This window comes from Palaemon carinicauda, chromosome 41 (genome assembly GCF_036898095.1).
Source record: "Palaemon carinicauda isolate YSFRI2023 chromosome 41, ASM3689809v2, whole genome shotgun sequence".
In the NCBI taxonomy this organism is placed as follows: Eukaryota; Metazoa; Arthropoda; class Malacostraca; order Decapoda; family Palaemonidae; genus Palaemon; species Palaemon carinicauda.
This window is the reverse complement of record NC_090765.1, coordinates 57843635-57851134: the sequence shown is the minus strand read 5'-3', so window position 1 is coordinate 57851134 and position 7500 is coordinate 57843635. Positions and strand designations below refer to the sequence as shown.

Here is a 7500-nt window from a genome sequence, read left to right as displayed (position 1 = left end):
AAGGAAAGCTGGATATTTTGGTAATTAGGTAGTCAAAGGGAGAACTGTGTACGTTATACTAAATAAGACAAATTATAATGAATGGCGAGTGATTATGACGCAGTTCTGATAGGCCCTTCTGCTTCCTCCGGTCGCCTTGGTGACCGCTGAGGTATCCGCTGTAGGGGATTCAGCATATGAAGCTTTATTTGTGGTGGATAACGGGGGAGGGTGGACTGTGGCACCCTAGCATTACCAACCAAAATCGGTTGTATCCCTCGTCAGGCTGGGGGGGAGCGAAGAGAGGAAAATTCCCCTTTTGCTCCTTTATTTGATGTCGGCTACCCCCCAAAACAGGGGGAAGTGCCTTGGTAAATAGATAGATTGATGATTTTGATTAGAATAGTTGAAAATTTTAGAGCTAAGAAAAGGCGTAGTTCTCGCGTTGTCGAAACGACTCTAGGGACAATTGAATAGCACATATGTGCTGATTCTAAGACTATATAGCTATGTATGAAAACGTTATAATATGCTAACTCTAAGACTGTATAGCTATGTATGAAAACTTTGTAATATTAAGTGTGTATGGGCCAGGAATGGAAAAGAGTCCTCCACCTGGGTTTGAAGATTATGAAAGGGTAATTGTGCTAGGAGACTGTAATGCAGGAGTAGCTGACAGAGAAAAAAAAGTGGACTGTAGTAATGCGTATCGAGTTCATGCAGTAATTGATTATTAGGATAGTTTCAGCTGGAGAGAACGGTATGAAAAATGTAACCTCAATTGATAATTTGATTTAAAGGAAATGATGAAAATTGTGAAATGGATAAAGGCTTGGAGATAAGAGTATCTCTCTCTCTCTCTCTCTCTCTCTCTCTCTCTCTCTCTCTCTCTCTCTGGGTCTGAAATAAATGGTCTCTAGTGTCAATAAAGTAAATATTTATGAAAATTTATTGAATGTGGAAAATTGTAGAAAAGCTGAGTTGAATAATATGAGAATGGCAGGAGTTAGCAGGAGTTTGAGAATGCTTGTGGGAGCGAATTTTGAGAACCTAAAGAAGTTAGTTGAGAAGTTAAAGATAAGAGAGATGCCAGGGGATGCTGGGATTTTATCTGAGATACTCTGGTATGATTGAGATAGAGCGATCGAATGGCTTTCCGTGTACAAAAAGTATTCACGACTGGAGGAAAGATTCCGAATCTTCTTATTCTATTAAGCGTGCTTTTTTTCCCCATTCGTATGGGGTAACACAGTTGCCTTCTTTCGAAGGATTTGCTTTGGTTTTTGGGGTGGACCGTAGTCCCGACCGGCTGCCCTGCCTGACATCGCCTAGACCCCGGTAGCGTTTGTTTGCGTGTTGTACCAGCCACCATCGCCCTTCCTTATATGGGTGAAAGGGAAGGTTATAGTCTGTAGAAATATTAAAAAGTGATATAACAAGAGTCAAAGAGATCCCCTTACATTGATTGCTAATGACACAGCAATCTACCTCGGGATCAGAGACCCTAAAGGGGAATCAATTTTAAAGATGATATCTTCTGGCCGGCCTGGGAATCGAACCCAGGCCCAAGAAACTGAGGTTCCACTGATTTAGCAACTCAACCGCAAAGATATATAAATATATATATATATATATATATATATATATATATACGTCTTAGATATATTTATATATACAGTATATATATATATATATATATATATATATATATATATATATATATATATATAAAAATATATATATATATATATATATATATATGTATATATATATATATATATGTATATATATATATATATATATATATATATATATATATATATATATATATATATATATATATATATATACACACACACATCCACATCTTAGCCAATAGATTCTCAAGATGCTTATTCATGAACTGTTTGTTATTTCTTGGTAGTTAGCCACCCAAGAGGTTCTGGTCTATATGGCATCATGATATTTTTGCTGATGCTTCCAGTCTCCAGCTCCCTAAATCTCTTAATCTATCCATCTCATAGTGTATGAAATTCTATTGCCAATTATAAACGTGCTATATTGGTCCACCTTACTTTAACGTCTCAGATTTTACATGCTTAAATACATAAACTATGGACAAATCAGTTAATGATAGTGGAGAACATACCTAAAAGCAATAATTATCAGAAACTTTCTTTAAATCGTAGTGTATGAAGTGAAACGATAGGTAATTAGATAATTGAGCATAATTTAGTTTCGAATTAGAATTAGATAACTCATGAAATGACTTTAGATTTAGTGAAAATATTTAGCCATTTTTTGGGAGGGGGGATTAGCTCTCAGTATCTCCATCTTTGCATGTGATAACTTTCCACACTTGATTCCTTATGTTTCCGAAAGACAGAATATTAATATTTCCAGGAAAAGTAGTAACCAGAATAAAATTCGATGTAATGGATTTATACGAAAACAAAGTCTTAATCCATTGAGTCGAAATAGATTTGTATCTGGTTCAGGTCTTAAGGTTTCATCAAGGGTCGAAAAGTTTTCGGAAGACATTGATCCGGTGAACATCATCAAATTAAGGTCGTCGGCAGTGACTGAGCCAGATTCAATATTCTCTTTATGTTACGGGATATATCTTGGGGTATCTGGGGTGGAAAAGTCATCCATAGTAAATAGGTCATCTTCGGATATCTAAGATATGGTGTGATGTTTGATATTCAGGGTAAGGTAATGTATGCTGTCAGAAATTCCAGATCAAACTGCAATGAATGTGGAAATAAGATAGAAATTCGAGGAACAAGATATATTTCAGAAACCGCCTTGTTTACTTACTGTTAAAAATTTGCCGTATAAATGGTAAAAAGTATTGGAATAAATGTCAGGCGCTTGACGTTAAGGATTGATATTACGGTCAGCAACCCGCAAAAGATAATAACAAAGTAAGGTAAAAAAAAAAATAAGGTTTTTGTATTTTACTGAAATAGGACTGAGAACAGTATATTCATTACAGAGATTTTCCAATTAAAATAATTTTTTTTTTACAGTAAAAATGCCTAATATAAAATAGCATTTACACTACTTGAAGTGGCATTTCTGTCTTAAACATCTTTAGACTCAAAAATGGTAAAACTTTTGATTTGATGGATATATATAGAGATGTACCCTTGAATATATACACAAACTATTTAAAGTCAATAAAAGTTATTTATAAGGCTTCTTGTATCTGTGGCTACTTTCCTCTTGGTAACGGTAGAAAAGACCATAAACTAATGGTAAGCTGCTCTTCTAAGAGAAGGACACTCCAAAATCAAACAATTGTTCTCTAGTCTTGGTTAGTGTCATAGCCTCTGTACCATGGTCTTCCATTGTCTTGAGTTTGAGTTCTCTTGCTTGACGGTACACTAAGGCACACTATTCTATCTTTTTCCTTATTTACTTTTCTCACTGGGCTATTTTCTTTATTGGAGCCTTTGGGCTTATAGTACCTCCAACTAGTGTTGTAATTTAGCTAATAATAATAATAATAATAATAATAATAATAATAATAATAATAATAATAATAATAATAAAGGTATCTGTATCACAGCCTATTGGGAGATTGTTGGTTGTATTTTCATTTAACGCAACAATAAACATTATAATTTGAACATCTCTGAATGGGCTCCTATTTCATGATATTCCATAAACTCCTTCAAGATGGATGTATCCTTAGAACTATGAGTTCCTGCATTCCAAAAACTAGAACTCTTTGCAAAGCTAGAAAATTCACATCGTGTTATTGTGCAACGTTGTCACATTCTTCTTCCCCACTGTCATCCCTACATTAAGGGGTCGGTTGCCTGATGCGCCCTCTCTAATGCCTTCTATCAAAGGCATCCTCTCCCACAGAACCTCTTCTCTCCTATATCTTCCGTCAGGTTATCTTCTTTCCCACCATTATCCCTACATTAAGGGGTCGGTTGCCTGGTGTGTCCTCTCCAATACATTGTATCAAAGGCATCCTCTTCTACCAAACCTCTTCTCTCCATATCATCCTTCACAATATCTTCTTCTTTCCCACCATTATCCCTACACTAAGAGGTCGGCTGCCTGATGCGCTCTGTCCAATGTCTTCTATCAAAGGCATCCCCTTCCACTAAACCTCTTCTCTCCATATCATCCTTCACCTTATCTTCTTTCCCACCTATTATCCCTACATTAAGGGGTCGGTTGCCTGATACGCCCTTTCCAATGTCTTCTATCAAAAGCATCCTCTTCTACCAAACCTCTTCTCTCCATATCATCCTTCACCTTATCCTCTTCTCCCCCGATTATTATTATCCTTACATTAAGGGGTCGGTTGCCCGATGTGTCCTCTCCAATACCTTCTATCAAAGGCATCCTCTTCCACCAAACCTCTTCTTTCCATATCATCCTTCACTTTATCTTTTTTCCCACCATTATTGCAACATCAGTGAGCTGGTTGCCTGATGCTCCCTCTCCAAAGCCTTCTATCAAAGGCATCCTCTTCCACTAAACCTATTCTCTCCATATCATCCTTCACCTTATCTCGCCATCTAGTTCTCTGTCTCCCTCTCGATCTTTTCCTCTTTAACAGGTTCCCCCCAAGCCCTCCTCACTCCCTCCTCACCATCCATCCTCAAGATGAGCCCACACCATCTCTCTAAATCTCAACTTTTATATCTAATTCTGATTTGATTAGATGGTCTACCGTCACAATACCATTTGAGAAATATGATAGGTAATAGAAGGGTAATGAAACATCTATTGTTTATTGTTTGATTATTTACTAATAAAATTTACAACGTATAATAGGGCTTATACGTTTTTATGTTCCCTTTTTACAGATATATTGTAAAAAACACATTTATACATACTTCAACACTTACAAAAATAGAAGTCTACTACATCTAGATTTATTTATACATGTCATGTTCTTAATACATAATATTTCATAATATTTTTTATTAAATTTTAAATTTTTTAACGGAGTGCAAAGAAACTGTCATAGTTACAAATATCTTCTCAAATACGTATAGATCTAAATGAACTGGAATTTTAAGTTTTATGCTATTAGCATTTAATTCATCGTCGCTTCCAAGCTTATGTCTCTGGATACAATATTACTATTTTCTCAATCATCATTACCATCACCAAAATGAGATCTCTCGATTGTCATGTCTCGTGCGTCTTAATCGAATTTCTATCTGGTTACCTCCACCTACGAAGTTTGCCCCTGTTTGTCCGTTTGTTTGTGAACAATTTCCTGGCCACAATTGTACTCATAGAGTAGTGAAACTTTCAGGGATTAATTGTTATGCTGAGACGTGGAAGTGGTGTAATTTTGAAAGTCCTCGGTCAAAGGTCAAGGTCAAAGTCGAGCCAAAGGTCGACAGAATTAACCAAAACCTTAACCCTAAGTTCCTACATGGTTGTCACACACACTTCAAATACCCCTATAGTCTAAATTGATTCTGGGAAAAGCAAGCTGGTTTAGAGATATGAAGCTGCCCTGTTGGAGGTCTGCACTCTCAGAGTGCTTTTCTAGTTCAAGTTATGTTTATTCTGTTTTCAATGATTTTATAATCAGATATCGTAAGCTATTTCCATTTCTACTGCTCTTCTGAGAATGTGTCTCCCTGTCGTTCTCATACCGCGTTCGAACCGTCTCAGTTTCTGAGAATCTGTCTGTTTGCAATTTTCTGAAAATCCCATCTCCCTGTAACTTTCGTTTTGGTAATACTATCTTCTTACTTCCTATGAATCACAGCATTGCGTAGCCATGTAATTTCAGAATCTACTTTCGTTTGTCAGTATTTTCGTTCACTTATTGACTATGAAAAAAACTCAATTTTTTTTTTTTAATAAGGCGCATTTGCAGACTCGCAGAGGTGCACGTCTAGCTCGGAAAAGTTTCCTGCTAGCTGATTGGTTGGATTTAGATAATTCTAACCAATCAGTTATTAGGAAAATTTTCCGAGCTATAAGGGTATAAAGGAGCCTCATTAAAAAAGAATTCACAAAGTTGAAGTCTTATACACTACACCAAGATCTATAGAGTTACCAGATCTTGTTATGCAATACATGAACTAACAGAAGTCGTATTTACCACATGACCCATTTTAACTCGCACTAGCACTTGTTAAATAAAGTTCAACATTTTTTATCACCCAGAATTAAATAGTTAAAGTTAGGATAACAATAGTAATTAGTTTCCTACACTAATTACTCTTGGTAAGGGTACAGGGGACTCTTTAGCTTTGGCAAGCAGCTCTTCTAGGAGGACACTCCAAACTCAAACCATTGTTCTCTAGTTTTGGGTAGTGCCATAACCTCTATACCATGTTCTTCCACTGTCGTGGGGTAGAGTTCTCTTGCTTGAGGGTACGCTCTGGCACACTATTCTATCTTTCTCTTTGTTTTTTTCTTTTGAAGTTTTAATCATTTTAAATGAAAGATCGATTTTAGTGTTATTATTGTTCGTAGAAAAATTATTTTTATCCATTACTTTTCTTGTAGTTTATTTATTTCTTTAGTTCCTTTACTCACTGGGCTTTTTTTCCCTGTTAAAGACCTTGGGCTTATAGCATCAGCTTTTTCCAACTAGGGTTGTAGCTTTTCTAGTAATAATAATAATAATAATAATAATAATAATAATAATAATAATAATAATAATAATAATAATAATAATAATAATAATAATAATAATAATAATAATAATAATAAAAGCTTTCAGTTGCTAGCGAGTCTCCTTTCCGTATCCTTCCAGCGTCGCTAATTTCAAAATATCCTTGAGTGCTAGGTTCCTCGGAAAATTGTATTGCCTGGTTTCTCCAACTGTGGAATATTATTCCATTCATTTTCTCAAGAACGAGGGAAGCTGTTGCTTCTATGAAATCCAGTGTTGAAGTCTTTGCAAACCTCTTGCAATAATATATCTTTTCTTTACTGACTGTTGCTACGAGGCAGGTCCGTCGAATTGAGAGTGGTAATGATAGAAAACACGAGATAAACAAGTTCACATGATAGATCTTTTGCTTGAGGGTACACTCGGGCACACTATTCTGTCTTATTTCTCTTCCTCTTCATTTTGTTGCGTTTTTTATAGTTTATATAGGAAATGCTTATTTTAGTGTTGTTACTGGTCTTAGAATATTTTATTTTAATTGTTAATTACTTTTCTTATTTCCTTTTTTCCTTACCTCATTGGGCTATTTTCCCTGTTGGAGCCCCTGGGCTTATAGCATCCTGGTTTTCCACCTAGGGCTGTATCTTAGCAAGTAATAATAATAATAATAATAATAATAATAATAATAATAATAATAATAATAATAATAATAATAGACAGTTGTAAATACATATTAAATAGAGGAAAATAGATATTAAAGCAAAATGGAAGAAGACAGAAGATAAAATGAAAGGTGTAATAGAACAGAAATATTAGAGAATATTATACTATTCAAGCTATTTCGATGTCTGTCTTGAATCTATTTCATAAGAATTCTTAATGAACTGTGAGTGCTAGGAAGAATT

The 7500-nt window shown here is 35.2% G+C and overlaps 2 protein-coding genes across 3 annotated transcripts in view; one reads left to right on the top strand and one right to left on the bottom strand.

Moving 5' to 3' along the window:
- LOC137632681 (methyltransferase-like protein 22) overlaps nucleotides 1–7500 on the top strand; it is a 533866-nt gene that overhangs the window by 153349 nt on the left and 373017 nt on the right. The window lies entirely within an intron of this gene.
- The window catches only part of LOC137632455 (uncharacterized), a 102276-nt gene continuing 102098 nt past the window's right edge, over nucleotides 7323–7500 (bottom strand). For both annotated transcript variants that reach the window (XM_068364386.1, XM_068364387.1), the window contains exon 8: nucleotides 7323–7500. This exon is cut by the window's right edge and continues 2747 nt beyond it. The gene's annotated coding sequence lies outside the window, so the exon portion shown is untranslated.